This window comes from Sus scrofa, chromosome X, assembly GCF_054392235.1.
Source record: "Sus scrofa isolate SSC_HxYL_T2T_F1_AM1 chromosome X, Sscrofa_HxYL_maternal_Yorkshire_Landrace_v2.0, whole genome shotgun sequence".
In the NCBI taxonomy this organism is placed as follows: domain Eukaryota; kingdom Metazoa; phylum Chordata; class Mammalia; order Artiodactyla; family Suidae; genus Sus; species Sus scrofa.
The window spans coordinates 135,878,245-135,896,779 of NC_139401.1; the positions used below are offsets into that span (position 1 = coordinate 135,878,245).

An 18,535-nucleotide genomic window follows, 5' to 3' on the forward strand; every position below is an offset into this window, starting at 1 on the left:
CAATGAGATCCTGCTGTGTAGCACTGGGAACTATTTCTAGTCACTTATGATGGAGCATGATAATGTGGAAAAAAAGAATGTATACATGTATGTGTAACCGGGTCACACAGTGTTCTGTCAGCTATAATGGAAAAAATAAAAATCATCACATAAAAAGTTAAAAAAGAATGAATTGCCAGAATAGAGAGGTGGCTTCATAGTATGGAGGAAGAAAACTGCAATAAAAAAAAATTGAGTAAATGTATAGTCTAAGGCAAAGTGTCTATATGTATATTATAGATCTAATAAACAGTAAAGTTGAAGGATAGAAATAGATCATAATTGTTGATGAAACAGAGCCTTACAGATCTTTTTTTATGTGAAGGGAAAGTGAATACTATTACATACGCTTTATGTAGTATGTTGTGAGAGGAAAAGCAAGTGCTTAAAAAATTGTGGATGTGGGAGTTTCCATCGTGGCACAGTGGTTAACAAATCCGACTGGGAACCATGAGGTTGCGGGTTCCATCCCTGGCCTTGCTTAGTGGGTTAAGGGTCTGGCATTGCCATGAGCTGTGGTGTAGGTTGCAGACGCAGCTCGGATCCCGAGTTGCTGTGGCTCTGGCGTAGGCCGGTGGCTACAGATCCGATTCGACCCCTAGCCTGGGAACCTTCACAGGCCGCAGGAGCGGCCCTAGAAAAAGGCAAAAAAAAAAAACAAAACAAAAAAAAAACACCAAAACAAAACAAAACAACTGTGGATGTGAAAAGCAATGAAAACTGTGGCCCTTGGTGAGACAATAATTTCAAGCAGGACATGGCCAATTTCATCAGCGCATCTACTGTAATGAGCACGGCAGGGCAAGACAGGATAAAGCAAAGTTCATGTCAAACAAGGGGAGTCTAAGGTGAAGAGTAGGTGCAGCTCCCCTTTGGGTTTTCCTAGTGTGTCCTTGGTTACAGTGCAGACAGGTTTCTGCATGCCATTGGACATAAGATTAAAAGCAGTGCCACCAAAGATCTTTAAATGACTTCTTCTAGGAGTCACAGAGGCGCACTGGGATAGCATTATGGTTACAAGCAGAGAATTTGGACTTATAACTGGCAATGTAAGTGTAGTTCCTCCAACCCATGATCACACACACACTTCAATCACACATCACATATATTTTAGTGAAATAAATTCTTAGAAAAATGCCACTACATAAAACTTTCTCAAGGAGACACAGAAAACCTAAATTGCCCTAAAACCAGTACAGAAAATTAGTAGTTAAAAGTCTTCCCTCAAAGGAAGCATCAGCCAGGACACTGCTGCAGGTGAGTTCTACCAAACATGCAAGGAATGAATTAGATTTGTATAAAACAAACTCCTTCTGAGAACAGACAGCAAACACTCCCAAATTCATCTTAGGGCAAAGGTAACCTTCATATCAAAATCAACAACTATAATATGATTATAGGTCAATCTCATTCATGAACATCTTTGTCTAAAACAAAAACAAAATGCATTAGCAAGGCATATCTGAGAAAAATTAAAGATATGAATCATTATGTCCATGTCAGGTTAATTCCAGGAATATACAGTTGTTTAAATTTTAGAAAATACATTATAGGATACAATAAATTAAAAGATGATAAGAGGAAAAATGTGCTAATTTTAATACATTCAGAAAAGAACATTAGATAAAATATCCATTTGTGATAGAAGGGAAAAAAGCCTCAGTAAATTAGATACAGAATGGAACTACTTTAGCTTGTTAAAGTGTACAAAAAAAAGCAAACATACTTGATAGTAAAATGCTGAAAGCATTCCCATTTATACCATGCTGGGGAGATAAAAACTGATGCAACCATTTGGCATTATCTACTAGAATTGAAGATATTCATGCACATTCACCTAGCAATGACATCCTGCCACTGTGCTATTTTTTTCTTTTTTAGGGGCTCACCTGTGGCATATGGAAGTTCCCAGGCTGGGGGTCAAATTGGAGCCTCAGCTATAGCTCTACACCACAGCCACAGCAACACCAGATCCAAGCCACATCTGCAACCTATGCCACAGCTTGTGACAACACCCAATCCTTAACCCACTAAATAAAGCCAGGGATTAAACCCACATCCTCATGGACACTACACAGGTTCTTAACCCACTGAGCCATTACTGGAACTCCTCACACTCCTAATTTTAAAAATATTACCCTGGACATGCCTATAGATGAAAAAACTTTTTAAAAATAATGGCCAGAGCCTAGACTATAACGCCTTTAGTTACACATAAATAGTGTATTTTTAGGTGAATTTAATAGACACTAAATTTTCTAGTAATGCAAGTAAATTGAGAGAAGGCTGAATTTTCTTTTGTTCACAAATTTATTCAAAATTACTATTTATTTTAGGAAATCACATCACCAATGACAATTGTACTTTGTGGTATCAGTCTGTATTTGTAGTTGTCACATTCATGGTAATCCATGTATAGGTCCAAACATTTTGGCTACTTCAAGTAGTCATGCTCCAGTATTTGCATATTTGATATATTATTATAAATTACTTACATTAATTTTTTCACGTATTTTATACCTAAGGCATAATGTTGATATTTCAAAAATTGTGTGTATAGGTAGATTGTTATTTATAAATTATACTTCTGGTTGGTAAAGAAGTTGGTACAAAATATTTATTATGAAAAGGAGGAATTGGTATCATAAGACTGAGTGAAAGTCTCTCACAAATGGAGACATTGCAGCAACAGTAAAGAAATATTAAACAGTACTGCAATGCTAAACCCATTCTAAAATAAATACTGAAAGGGCTTCTCTAAATAAAAAAGAAGTAAGAAGAGATATGACAGAGGAAATCACAATTGGAAAGCAATCACTTAAATAAGCCAGTATATAGATTTAAAAGAAAAAAAAAAACCTACTGCAAAAAAGTGATGATAAACACAGAAACAGCAAAAGGACAAGCATCAAGATGTTTAAAAAGGACTTCAAAATCATAAAATGTGGGGAAGGAAAGTAAGAAAATCTAGGCTTTTTTTTTTAGAATGTGTTTGAGCCTTTATGTCCATCAGGCTAAAGCAAGCAGATATAGGAAGGGGTTAACATACTTGAAAAACAGGGCAACTGCAAATCAAAACCAAACATTATATTCACCAAAACTAAAAAGAAAAGGACACAAGCATAAAGTAAAAGGAAATCATCCAACCAAAGAAAGAAACAAAGGAGAGACATAGAATCAGCTGGAAAACAAGGTTTAAAATGGCAACAAATACATATTATCAATAATTACCTCAAATGTCAATGGACTGAATACTCCAATCGAAAGACATAGAGTGGCAGATTGGATAAAAAAGCAAGCGCCTACAATATGCTGTCTACAAGAGGTTCACCTTAGGGCAAAGGACACATTTAGATTGAAAGTGAGGGGATGGGAAAAGATGTTTCATTCGAATGGAAAAGACAAGAAAGCAGAAGTTGAAATACTCATATCAGACAACACAGACTTTAAAACAAACACCATAAAGACACTATATAATGATAAAAGGATCAATTCAAGAAGAGGATATTACACTCATAAGTATATATGCCTCTAAGATAGGAGCACCCAAATACATGCAACAAATACTAACAGATATAAGACAAAAAATTTATGGGAATACACTAATAGTAGGAGACTTTAACAACCACTCACATCAATGAACAGATCCTCTAGACAGATAATCAATAAAGCAACAGAGATCCTAAATGACATAGAAGAACAGTTAGACTTAATTGATATTTTCAAGACATTACATGCAAAAAAACCCAAAAAACAAAAAAAACCCAGAATATACATTCTTTTCAAGTGTACATAGAACATTCTCTAGGATAACCACATACTGGGGCACAAAACTAACCTGAACAAATTTAAGAGGTATTTCAAGTATCTTCTCTGACCACAATGGCATGAAACTAGAAATCAACCACAGGAAAAGAAATGAGAAAAAAACTGACTACATGAAGACTAAACAACATGCTACTAAAAAACCAATGGGTCAGTGAGGAAATCAAGAAGGAAATTAAAAAAATACCTTGAGACAAATGCTAATGAAAACACAACCATTCAAAATCTATGGGATGCCGCAAAAGGAGTGCTTAGAGGGAAGTTCATAGCCATACAGGCCTTCCTCAAAAAAAGAAGCAGCATTGGAGTTCCCATCGTGGCTCAGTGGTTACCAAATCTGACTAGGAACCATGAGGTTGCGGGTTCCATCCCTGGCCTTGCTCAGTGGGTTAAGGATCTGGCATTGCACTGAGCTGTGGTGTAGGCCGCAGATGCAGCTTGGATCCTGAGTTGCTGTGGCTCTGGTGCAGGCCGGTGGCTACAGCTCCGATTGTACCCTTAGCCTGGGAATCTCCAATGTGCCACAGGAGCGGCCCTAGAAAAGGCAAAAAGACAAAAAAAAAAAAAAAAAAAGGCAGCAGCATTTCAATTCGACAACTTGATCCACTACCGAAATGAATTAGAAAAAGAACAAACAAAACCTAAAGTCAGTAGAAGGAAGGAAATCATAAAGATCAGAGAGGAAATCAATAAAATAGAGATTCAGAAAACAATCGAAAAAAAAATCAATAAAACCAAGAGCTGGTTCTTTGAAAGGGTAAACAAAATTGAAAAACCTCTGGCCAGACTCACCAAGAAGAAGAGCAAAAAAAAACCCAAATAAACAAAATAAGAAACGAAAGAGGAGAAATCTCAATGGATATTGTAGAAATATAAAAAAACATAAGAGAATACTATGAAGAATTATATGCCAACAAATTTGATAACCTAGAAGAAATGGACAACTTTCTAGAGACTTACAGCCCACCAAAACTGAGCAAGAAGAAATAGATCATCTGAACAGATCGATCACTAGAAATGAAATTGAATATGTAATAAAAACACTCCCTACAAACAAAAGTCCAAGACCAGATGGCTTCACAGGTGAATTCTACCAAACATACAAAGAATAACTTATACCCATCCTGCTTAAACTTTTCCAAAAGGTTGAAGAAGGAACATTCAAAGACATTCTATGAAGCCACCATCACCCTAATACCAAAACCAGACAAAGATACCACCAAAAAAGAAAATTAGAGGCCAATATATTTGATGAATATAGACACAAAAATTCTCAACAAAATTTTAGCCAACTGAATCCAAAAACATATGAAAAAGATCATACACCACGACCAAGTGGAATTCATCCCAAGTCCACAAGGATGGTTCAACATATGCCAATCAATCGACATCATACACCATATTAACAAAAGAAAAGTAAAAAACCACATGGTCAGCTCAATAGATGCAGAAAAAGCCTTTGACAAAGTCCAACATCCATTCATGATCAAAACCCTCACCAAGGTGGGTATAGAGGGAACATACCTTAACATAAGAAAAGGCATTTATGACAAACCCACAGCCAATATAATACTCAATGGAGACAAGTTGAAAGCCTTTCCACTAAAGTCTGGAGCAAGATAAGGATGCCCACTCTCACCACTTTTCTTCAACATAGTACTGGAAGTCCTAGCCACAGCAATCAGACAAACAAATAAATAAAATGTATCCAAATTGGAAGAGAAGAGGTAAAATTGTCACTGTATGCAGGTATGATACTATATATAGAAAACCCTAAGGACTCCACACAAAAACTACTGGAACTGATCAATGAACTCAGCAAAGTAGCAGGATACAAGATTAACATTCAGAAATCTGTTGCATTTCTGTATACTGACAATGAAACACTAGAAAAGGAATATAAAAATATATAATACCTTTTAAAATTGCACCCCCAAAAATTAAATACCTAGGAATAAACCTGACCAAGGAGGGGAAAGACTTAAATGATGAGAACCAGAAAACATTAATCAAGGAAATTAAAGAAGATTCAAAGAAATGGAAAGATATTCCATGATCTTGGGTTGGAAGAATTAATATCATAAAACGGCCATACTACCTAAAGCAATCTACAGATTCAATGCAACCACTATCAAATTACCCATGACATTTTTCACAGAACTACAACAAACAACTCAAAGATTTATATGGAACCATAAAAGACCCAGAATTTCCAAAGCAATCCAGAGGAAAAACAAATAAGCAGGAAGATGCAAACTATTACGTTTGGATTGGATAAGCAATGAGATCCTGCTGTATAGCACTGGGAACTGTATCTAGTCACTTGTGATGGAGCATGATGGAGGATAATGGGAGAAAAAGAATGTATACAGATATATATGTATATGTATATACATATGTGACTGGGTCACTTTGCCGTACAGTAGAAAATTGACAGAACACTGTAAACCAACTATAATGGAAAAAATAAAAATCATTTAAAAAAAACCAAGTAGGAGGCATAACTCTCCTAGATTTCATGCAATATCACAAAGCTACGTCATCAAGACAGTGTGGTACTGGTACCAAAACAGACATACAGGCCAATGGAACATAATAGAGAACACAGAAATAAACCCAGACACCGAGGGTCAGTTAATCTTCAACAAAGGAGGCAAGAATATAAAATGGGGAAAAGACAGTCTTTTCAGCAAATGGTGCTGGGAAACCTGGACAGCTACATGTAAATGAATGAAGCTGGAACACACTATCACACCATGAACAAAAACAAACTCAAAATGACTTAAAGACATAAATGTAAAGCAAGAGACCATAAAGCTCCAGAAGAGAACATATGCAAAACATTCTCTGACATCAACCATACAAATGTTTTCTTAGATCAGTCTCTCAAGGCAACAGAAATAAAAGCAAAAGTAATCCAACTGGACCTAATCAAACTGACAAGCTTTTGCGCAGCAAAGGAAACCATAAAACACACACACTCACACACACTCACACACACACACACACACACACACACACACACACACACACACACAAGACAACCTATGGAATGGGAGAAAATAATTTCAAATGATGCAACTGACAAGGGCTTAATCTCCAAAATGAACAAACACCTTATACAACTCAAGAGTAAAAATACGAACAACCCAATGGAAAATGGGCAAAAGACCTGAATAGACATTTCTCCAAAGAAGATAGACAGATGGCCAACAAGCACATGAAGCAATGCTCACCATCCCTGATTATTAGAGAAATGCAAATCAAATCTACTATGAGGTACCACCTCACACCAGTCAGAATAGCCATCATTAATAAGTCCACAAATAACAAATGCTGGAGAGGGTGTGGGAAAAAAGGGAACCCTCCTGCACTGTTTGTGGGAATGTAAACTGCTATAACCAATATGGAAAACAGTATGGAGCTTCCTCAAATAACTAAATATAGAGCCATATGACCCAGCAATCCCACCCTTGGGTATATACCTGAACAAAACTTTCCTTGAAAAGATACATGTACCTGTGTGTTCAGTGCAGCACTATTCACAATATCCAAGACATGGAAACAACCTAAATGTCCATTGACAGATGAACGGATTAGGAAGATGTGGTATATATACACAATGGAATACAACTCAGTCATCAAAAAGAACAAAATAATGCCATTTGCAGCAACTTGGATGGAACTACAGATTCATACTAAGTGAAGTCAGTCAGAAAGAGAAAGACAAATACCATATGATTTCACTTATATCTGGAATCTAACATACAGCACAAATGAACCTTTCCACAGAAAAGAAACTCATGGATGTGGAGAACAGATTTGTGGTTGCCAAGAGGGAGAGGAAGGTAGTGGGATGGACAGGGAGTTTGGGGTTAATAGATGCAAACTATTGTATTTGGAGTGGATAAGCAATGAGACCACTGGGAACTATATCTAGTCACTTGTGATGGAGCATGATGGAAGATAATGTGAGAAAAAGAACATATATATATATATATATATATATATATATATATATATATATTGCTGTACAGTAGAAATTGACAGAACACTGTAGTAAATCAACTATATGGAAAAAATAAAAATAAAAAAGTAACATTAAACAACCTAAATATTAACTGGAGAGTGGATAAACTGCAATATGATCATACAATGGAATATTATGAAGCAATTTAAAAAACACTACTCCGACTTCCTCTTCTTATGCTCACTATGCTTCAGACACACAGGTTTTCCTCAAAATACCAGGCATGATCCTCAGCTGTTCTCACCTCCTGGAATACTCCTCCCCCAGATAACCCTCACCATATTCAAGCTTTTGTTCAAATGTGCCTTCTCAAAGGGATATCCCTAACCAAATTAATTATCACTACAATCTCTCGTCCGTGCCTGCAATCTATCATCCTACTCATTAATCTCACCACTGCTGAACTCCCCTTAACTTAATCTACATATTTTTCCATAATTCATCACTTTAATTATAGTTTACATATTTGGTATATCTATTGTGTTTCTTATCTATAACAGTGTCACTCAAAGTATGGATCCTGCTGTTAGACCACAAACTCTGTTACTAACTGGGAGTATTCACAAACTTTTATAGCAATTTGAGATGACTGAAGCATTCTTAATTAGATACTTAAAAAGTATCCAATGAAAGTATCAGTTTGCAATGTATTTGAAGCTTAAAATCCTGGTCCTTCACCACAGAGAACTTGAATATCACTGTCTACAATATATGGTCTGTAACAGCAGGGATCTTTGTCTGCCTGTTCACTTCTGTATCCTCACTATCTAGAATAATATCTGGCAAAATAAGAGCTCAATAAATAGGATTAATGAAAGAACTCACAGTCTATTGGGGGAAAGAAATTTAAACAGACAATTACAATACAGTGCCATAGTGTGTATTACAGGGGGTTACAAATGATGCTATGGGAGCACAGAGTGAGGGATTTCTGAGTGATTTTGACAAAACTTCTCAGAAGAGGTAAAGTCTGATCTGACAAAAGGTTGAAGAGAAAGAAAAGAGCATTTGGGGCTAAAGAAACAGCATGAAGTAAGATGAAGCAGGCCAGTTTGGAGGATCCATAATTATTTTTATGGGCGGATCAAAGAATGAGTGTAGAGGACAGACTAAATACATGGTTGGAGAGACAGGCAGGGATGAGGAAATGGAGGACCTTGAATAACTTGCCTTGAAGGGCCTTGATGATGGAGCCGGACTGGAAGAAATTAAATGGCTATTGCAGATGAACAGGCAAAAATTATTGGTGACAGAAAGGGGCTTTCAGAATGGTGGTGTAAGGGTCTTTACAAATCATCTCTCCAAAAGCAACAGTAAAACTAGAAAAATATCAAAAACAACCATTTTGTCCCCTAGACATTGACCAGAGCATGTAGAAGGTGTTAATGTCAGACAAGCTATTGAACCTCAATAAGAACAGTAGAGTCTGTGTCATTTTAATATGGGGCCACTCTCACTTTACTCCCACCTCAGCTTTACATCATGATAGTCATGAGGACTGATTGGAGAGGAGGAAAAACATGCCCAGGGGAATTGTCAAAAACACAAGCATTCTTGGTGGAAATCAATTGGAGAAGACAAACATTGCAGCTGCCAGAGGTTGCAATAATGTTTGGAATAGGTGAAAGGTTAGGTAAAAATTTAACAAGGAGCTCTTGGGACTAAAATAGCCATGTAGGCTTTGATAAGGTACCAGAAATTTCTGGGGATCTGCAAGGCTGTGCACATGCTCAAGAGAAAGTGGAGAGTGTCTCAGTTATTTATGAATCCCTGGCTAAATGTATGGTCATATTCAGGCAGAAAGTAAAAGCTAGGACAGATATCTAAAGTATCTGAATGCTGAATGTGTTCTCCAACCCACATGCAGATACCCTCAGCAAAAGGTGGAAACTTCACTTGCAAAAGTGTTTAAGTGCAGTATCCAAATTTTTTTTTTTTTTTTTTTTTTTTGCTGACTATTATGATAAACTGGCCTGGGTATGACACTAAGGACTCCAGTCTTAAGTAAAAATAAAAATTCCAACAATAACATCTGCTCGCTCACCCCTGAACAAAACTGACTGCAGACATCAGAGGACACATACTGCTAAAAGCAGTGGAATAGAATATGCAAAATGCTGAAAGAAAAAAATGTTTTCAACCAAGAATTCTATATCCAGTATAACTACCCTTCAAAAATGAAGATAAAAAAATCCCACAATGCGCATAGAATTCATTACTAGTACACCTACCTTACACAAAATACTAAAGGAAGTCCTTACTCTAAAAGGGAAAGAGGAGGAGGTGGCCAAAAGGTGTAGTAGGAAGACCCTAAGCTCACCTGCTGCATGGGCACACCGAAATTCCAACTGTTTACAGAGCAATTATCAATAAGAGAGAACTGGAGACTAGCAGAAAATATCTATGACTAAAGAAGGAATCAGAACAAGGTAGATGGGGGGGAAGCACAGAGGTGCAGTATAATCCAGACCCATATCCCTGGGCAGGCCATACACAAATGAGAGGATAATAATCAGGTGTTAAGAGATTATCAACTTAACATACATAATCATATATATGCATATGTATGTAAGTATATATGAATATATATATATATATATATATATATATATATATGGAGAGAAGAGAGAGTTATATATGAATCTCATAATAATGACAAGCCCAAAATCTATAATAGGTGCACGCACACAAAAGAAAAACAAATCCAAATGTAGCACTAAACGTAGCCCCCAAATCACAATGGAAGAGAGCTAAAGAAGAAGAAAGAAATAAGAAAAACCTCCAAAAACAAACAAAAAACAATTGATAAAATGGCAATAAGTACATAACTATCAATGATTATTTTAAATATAAATGGACTAAATGCTCCAATCAAAACAAAGAGAGTGAATAAACAGATTAAAAAAACAAGATGCATGTATATACTGCCAACAAGACACTCATTTCAGATCTAAAGACATAGACACATCGAAAGTGAGGGGATAGGAAAAGATATTCCATGCAAATAGAAATTAAAAATAAAATGGGGGAGTTCCCGTCGTGGCGCAGTGGTTAACGAATCCGACTAGGAACTAGGAGGTTGCGGGTTCGGTCCCTGCCCTTGCTCAGTGGGTTAACGATCCGTGAGCTGTGGTGTAGGTTGCAGACGCGGCTCGGATCCCGCGTGGCTGTGGCTCTGGCGTAGGCCGGTGGCTGCAGCTCCGATTCAACCCCTAGCCTGGGAACCTCCATATGCCGCGGGAGCGGCCCAAGAAATAGCAACAACAACAACAACAACAACAACAACAAATGGGTAGTAACACTTGCATCAGACAAAATAGAATTTAAAGTAAAGACCGTTACAAGAGACAAAGAAGAATATTACATAATGATCAAGAGATCAATCCAATAAGAAGATATAACAATTGTAAATATATATGTACCTAACACAGGAGCACACAAATACATAAAGCAAATATTAACAGACATAAAGGAGAAGTGACAGTTAACACAATAATAGTAGGGGACTTTAACACCCCACTTACATCAATGGACAGATGATCCAACCAGAAAAATCAATAAGGAAACAGGGGCCTTAAACAACACATTAGATCAGGTAAACTTTAAAAAAACATATAGAACATTCCAAGCAAAAGCAGCAGAATACACATTCTTTTCAGGTGCACATGAAACATTATCCAGGATAGAGCTAAACCACAAGAAAGTCTCAATGTTTTAAAAGAGTGAAATAATGTCCTTTTTTTCCCAAAAACATGGCTATAAAACTAGAACTCAACTACAAGAAAAATAACTGCAAAAAACACAAAACATGTGGAGGTTAAACAATATGCTACTGGGAGTTCCTATCATGGCTCAGTGGTTAATGAACTGGACTAGTAGTATCCATGAGGATGCAGGTTCCATCCCCGGCCTCGCTCAGTGGGTTAAGGATCTGGCATTGTCATGACTGTCATGTAGGTCACAGACACGACCTGGATCCCTCATTGCTGTGGCTGTGGTGTAGGCCAGAAGCTGTAGCTCTGATTCAATCCCTAGCCTGGGAACTTCCATATGCTGTGGGTGTTGCCCTAAAAAGCAAAAAAAAAAAAAAAAAAAAAAAAAAAAAAAAAAAATTCTACACACACAGTATCTCACTAAATAAATCAAAAAGGAAACTAAAAAATGCCTGGAAACAAATGAAAAGGAATCAATAATACAAGACCTATGGAATGCAGCAAAATCAGTTCTAATTGGGAAGTTTATAGTCATAAGAAGCCTATGTCAGGAAATAAGAAAAATCTCAAGTAAAACCTAACCTTAGAAAAAGAACAAACAAAACTCAAAGTAGTAGAGGGAAAGAAATAACAATGATCAGAGCGAATTAAATGAAATAGAAACTAAAACAGCAGTAGAAAAAAATCAACCGACAAGAGACTTTTCTATCAGAAAGAAATTAGGGCAACAATCCCATTTATCATCACATCAGAAAGTATAAAATACCTAGGAATAAACCTACCTAAGGAGGTAAAAGACCTGTATTCAGAAAACTATAAGCAACTGACATAAGAAACTGAAGACAACACAAACAGATGGAAATATATACTGTGTTCTTGAACTGGAAGAAATCAGTATTGTTAAAATGACTATACTACCCAAAGCAAATGCAATTCCTATGAATTACCAATGGCATTTTTAAAAATTTTGTCTTTTTGTCTTTTTTAGGGCTACACCTATGGCATATGGAGGTTCCCAGGCAGGGGTCTAATGGGAGCTGTAGCCGCTGGCCTGGGCCACAGCCACAGCACTGCGGGATCTGAGCTGCATCTGCGACCTACACCACAGCTCATGGCAACACCAGATCCTTAACCCACTGAGTGAGGCCAGGGATCGAACCCGCAACCTCGTGGTTCCTAGTCAGATTTGTTAACCACTTAGCCATGATGGGAACTCCACCAATGGCATTTTTTGTGAAGAACTAGAACAAATAATTTTAAAATTTGTATGGAAACACAAGAGACCCTGAATAGCCAAAACAACTTTGAGAAAGAAGAATGGAACTGGAGGGATCATGCTCCCTGACTTTATTATTATTTTTTTAAAAATTTGTATGGAAACAACAGAAGACCCTGAATAGTCAAAGCAATCTTTTTTTTTTTTTTTTTTTGTCTTTTTGCTATTTCTTTGGGCCGCTCCTGTGGCATATGGAGGTTCCCAGGCTAGGGGTCTAATCAGAGCTGTAGCCACTGGCCTACGCCAGAGCCACAGCAACGCAGGATCCAAGCCGCGTCTGCAACCTACACCACAGCTCACGGATTGTTAACCCACTGAGCAAGGGCAGGGACCGAACCCGCAACCTCATGGTTCCTAGTCGGATTCGTTAACCACTGCGCCACAACGGGAACTCCCTCACTGCGCCACGACGGGAACTCCCCTCCCTGACTTTAGACTATAATACAAAGCTACAGTCATCAAAACAATATGGTATGGGTACAAAAACAGAAATATAGATCAATAAAACAGGACAGAAAGCCCAGAAACAAGCCCAAGCACCTATGGTCAACTAATCTTTGACAAAGGAGGCAGGAGCATATAGTGGAGGAAAGACAGTCTCTTCAATAAGTGGTGCTGGGGAAACTGGACAGCTACATGTAAAAGAATGAAATCGGAACACTCTCTAACACCATACACAAAAATAAACTCAAAACAGATTAAAAACCTAAATGTAAGACTGGATGCCATAAAACTCCTAGAAGAAAATATAGGTAGAACATTCTTTGACATAAACCACAATAGCTGGTTTTTTTTTTTTTTTTTTTTTTTTTTTTTTTTTTTTTGTTGTTGTTGTTGTTGTTGCTATTTCTTGGGCCGCTCCTGCGGCATATGGAGGTTCCCACGCTAGGGGTTGAATTGGAGCTGTAGCCACCGGCCTACGCCAGAGCCACAGCAACTCGGGATCCGAGCCGTGTCTGCAACCTACACCACAGCTCACGGCAACGCCAGATCGTTAACCCACTGAGCAAGGCCAGGGACCGAACCCGCAACCTCATGGTTCCTAGTCGGATTCGTTAACCACTGCGCCACGACGGGAACTCCAATAGCTGGTTTTTTTTGCATCTGTCTCCTAAAGCAAAGGAAATAAAAGCAAAAATAACCAAATGGGACCTAATTAAACTTAGAAGCTTTTGCACAGAAAAGGAAATCATTGACAAAATGAAAACACAACCTACTTAATGGGAGAAAAATATTTGCAAATGTTATGGTCAATATGGGGTTAATATCCAACATTTATAAACAGCTCATACAACTCAACATCAAAAAAAACGAATACCCTGATTTAAAAATGGGCAGAAGAACTGAACATTTTTCCAAAGAGGAAATAGAGATGACCAACAGGCACATGAAAAGAGGCTCAACATCATTAATCATCAGGGAAATGTAAGTCAAAACCACAATGAGCTATCACCTCACACATCAGAATGGCTATCATCAACAAGACAACAAATAATATATTAAGGATGTGGAGAGAAGGGAACCCTCATACACTGTTGGTGGGAATATAAATTGGTGTAGCAACTATGGAAAACAGCATGGAGGTTTCTCAAAAAATAAAAATAAAGTAACCATATGACCCATTAATTCCATTTCTGGGTATATAACTGAAAAAAATGAAAGCACTAATTCAAAAAGATATATGCACTCCAATGTTCATTGGGGCACTATTTAACATAGCCAAGACACGGAAGCAACCTAAGTGTCCATCAACAGATGAATGGATAAAGATGTGATGTATATGTACACGTGTGTGTGTGTGTGTGTATAGGGAGAGAGAGAGACATGCCCAGGCACAATGGAATACTACTCAGCTGCAACAAAGAATGAAATTTTGCCTTTTGCAGAATCATGGATAGACTCAGAGGGTATTATGTTAAGTGAAATAAGTTAGACAGAGAAAGACACATATTCTATGATACCACTTGTATGTGCAATCTAAAAAATACAACAAACTAGTGAGTATAAGAAAAGAGAAGCAGACCTACAGATACAGAGAATAAACTAGTGGTTACCCGTGGTGAGAGCAAAGGTGGAAAGGATAACAAAGGGGTAAGGAATTAAGAAGTACAAACTATTAGGTATAAACTAAGTTATAAGGACGTATTGCACAGTATAAGGAATATAGCCAATATTTTATCATAACTACAAATGTAACACAACCTTCAAAAATTGTGAATCACTATTTGTAATAATCATAACATATAATACTGTACACTCGGGTTCAATCCCAGGCCCCATTCAGTGGGTTAAGGATCTGGCGTTGTCATGAGCTGTGGTGTAGGTTGCCGATGCAGCTTGGATCCTGCATTGCTGTGGCTGTGGCATAGGCCAGCAGCTGCAGTTCCGATTCAACCCCTAGCCCGTGATCTTCCAAATATTGTGGGTGCAGCCTTAAAAAGACAATAAATAAATAAATACATAAACAAACTGAATACTGAAACAAAAAAAGTAACAAGTGTTGGTGAGGATGTGGAGAAAAAGAAACTCTTGCACACTGCTGGCAGGAATGTAAATTGGTACAGTTACTATGGAAAACATTATTGAGGTTCCTTAAAAAATTAAAAATAGAACTGCCATATAATCTAGCAATTTCATTTCTGGGTATATACCCTAAAACAAAAGCATTAATTTAAGAAGATACATGCACCTTCTATGTTCAGTGCAGAAACATTTACAATAGCCCAGACATGGAAGCAACCTAAGTGTTCACTGATGGGTAAAAACGTGGTACACAACACATATACACACGCACACACACATACAGAAGAGTATTAACGCATAAAAAAAGAATGAAATCTTGCCTTTTCCAACAACATGAATGGACCTAGAGTTTATTATGCTAAGTGAAATAAGTCAAATGGAGAAAGATGATTTCTCTTATGATTACAGTTATATTTCAAATCTAAAAATCAAAACAAAGGAATAAAGCTAACAAAAGAGAAACAAGCTCATAGATACAGAGAACAAACTGGTTGTTTCCAGAGGGGCGGGAGGTTAAGTGGAGAGGACAGAAACGGATTAAGAGGTACAAAACTTTTAGTTACAAAATAAATGTCATGTGGATATAATGTATATAAGGGGAATACAGACAATAATATTATATCTTTCAATGGTGATAGGTGGTAACTTGACTTATGGTGATCAGTTTATAATATATAGAAATATGAAATCACTATATTGTGCACTTGGAACTAACACAGTGTTGTAGGTCAATTATACTACAATTTAAAAGTGATTATTTAGGCCCCCTACCTCACATCACACACAAAAACTAAGTCAAAATGGATTGGACAAAAATATAAGAGGCAAAAATGTAAAACTTTCAGAAGAAAATACGGGAGAAAAATCATGACCTTGGATTAACCAAAGAGTTCTTAGCTACAACACCAAAAAGCACTATCTGGAAAAGAAAAATGACAAGTTGAACTTAAAATACCTGATAAAGGTCTTGTATATAAATATACTAAATATATATGAAACAATCTAATTGAAAAGTGGGCACAATATATGATAGACATTTTTCCAAAGGACATATATAAATGGACAAGAAACATGAAAAGACGGTCAGCATCATTAGTCATTAGGGAAATGCAACTCCAAACCACAAAGAGGTATCACTTCACACCCACAAGGGCAGCTGTAAATTTATTAAAAGGAAAAACAGCAAATATTGGTGAGGATGTGGAGAAATTAAAACCTTTATACACGGCTGGTGGTGCATGTGAATGTAATCAATGTAAAATGGTGCGGCCCCCTGGGAAAACGATTTCGGCAAAAGATGAGACACGCAACTATCATTTGATCCAGCAACCCCACTCCTAGGTATCTATGCAAGAGCCCTGAAGACATATGTACACCCCAAATCTGAGATGTGAATGCCCCTACCAGCCTTATTCACCCATGGCCCCAAGGTGGAAATCACCCAGACGTGCACAAACAAGAGGTGGTATAGACACACATTATATACCACGGGGTGGCCACCAGAAGTATGACGTACTGCGAGTTCCCGTGTGGCACAGTGGGTTAAGGACCCGGTGTTGCCACAGCTGCGGTGCACACCACGCCTGTGGGGCGGGTTTGATCCCTGGCCCGGGGCCTTCCACATGCCAAGCGTGCGCCCCCCCGCCCCCACCCCCACCCCCCCAAAAGTAATAAAGTGCCGAGTCACACTACGACGTGGACGCCCCTCGAACGCCTCACACCAAGGAAAAGAAGCAGGTCCCCAAAGCCTGCATGCTGTGTGATTCCACTTACGGGAACTGTCCATGGCAGGGAAACCCACAGAGACAGGAAGCTCACCCATGGCCGCCAGGGGCTCGGGTGGTAAAGAGGACTGGGTACCCACGGGCAGGGGAGAGATGTGATGGGGGGATGGAAAGATCTCAGACTGGATCATGGCGATGGCGGCACCACGCGGTAAACGTCCCGAAAATCCTTGAGCGAGTCCGTTTCCTGGTATGTAAACTGCATCTCGATACAACCTTTAAAAACCCCTCGGGAATGGGAGGAAAAACAAGGCCATGTCTTTGACAATGTATCAGGGGCCGCACAGAGCTCCCTGGGCTGTCGTGCGCTGTTGTCGCTGCTGCTGTGCCCACGGGAGGGGAGGTGGTCTTCCCAGGAGGGCTGAGGCTCACACGAGGAGTTGGGTCTTTCACGCTATTTTTTCCAATTCATAGATAAAGGATGCTGCTGGGTTGAACTTTTGACTAGCAGTGGGGGCGAAGAGAGGTGGATGGGTTTACAACACACTCAGGATGCAGAAGGGACAGGATTTTGTACTGATCTGGCCGTGGGAATGGGGAAGAGTGAGGATGCCTCAGACTCAACATGCTCAGAGCCGAATGCCCGTCGTCCTCTCGAACGTACTGTCCTCCTGAACTGCTAATCTCAGTGAGTGGATCCGCATCTTGGCACAGCGTGAGCATCCATTGATTGTCTTTGGAGTGAAAGAATGAATGAACAGAGTAAAAACATGGCCAAGGCATTCACCGGGTCCTGCCAAACAAACAGCCAGGCCCACGCTCACCCGCAAGGTCAGCTCAGCAGACGTCGATCCGAATGTCCCTCTCACTCTGCCGACCATCTGGGAAATCATCGGGCCCCACACCTCGAAGAGCACTCACCTTCCTTCCCATCGGCAGCCACTCCTTGCCTAAAGCCTGCAGGTGTGGCACGGACCAGGTTTTGCCCGGAGCCTCCCATCCGTAAATTCTTCACGTGCGGACGATGGCAGGTGCATCACGTACAGCCCACATGGGCACGGGGGACCTTTGGTGTCGTAGAAAGGGGGTCCCCAGGGCCCCCAACAACGAGCGGATCTATGTTCACTTTGGCTCCAGGCAGAAAGAGACTCTTCCTCTCAGAGGGGGGTTATTCCTCCAGGGCCCGCCTCCCGCCTTCTTCGTCCTGGCAGGCAGAAAGCACGGCTGCCAAAAACACTGCAGCCAGTGAGTGATCAATCTGGGTAGTTTACTGCTGTTCCCAGTGTTAACAAGCAGAGATACAAAACAGCTTGTGGTTCCTGGTACCGTTACCACAAGCAGGAAGTGATCCCTCCCGGTCCGCCCTTCCCAGAAATAGAGAGGTGGGACAAGCAAAGATGTCCCC

The 18,535-nt window shown here is 39.0% G+C and overlaps 1 protein-coding gene across 18 annotated transcripts in view; it reads right to left on the bottom strand.

Moving 5' to 3' along the window:
• Positions 1-18,535, bottom strand: part of TMLHE (trimethyllysine hydroxylase, epsilon) — a 75,586-nt gene that overhangs the window by 55,685 nt on the left and 1,366 nt on the right. For 3 of the 18 annotated variants that reach the window (XR_014835209.1, XM_085007575.1, XM_021080450.2), the window contains exon 2: positions 18,052-18,334. The exons of 11 other annotated variants lie outside the window; for them this stretch is intronic. The gene's annotated coding sequence lies outside the window, so the exon portion shown is untranslated. Of the gene's footprint in view, positions 1-18,051; positions 18,367-18,535 lie in introns of all 18 variants that reach the window. 4 more of the 18 variants (XM_085007573.1, XM_021080448.2, XM_085007574.1 and 1 more) reach the window with 2 other exon arrangements.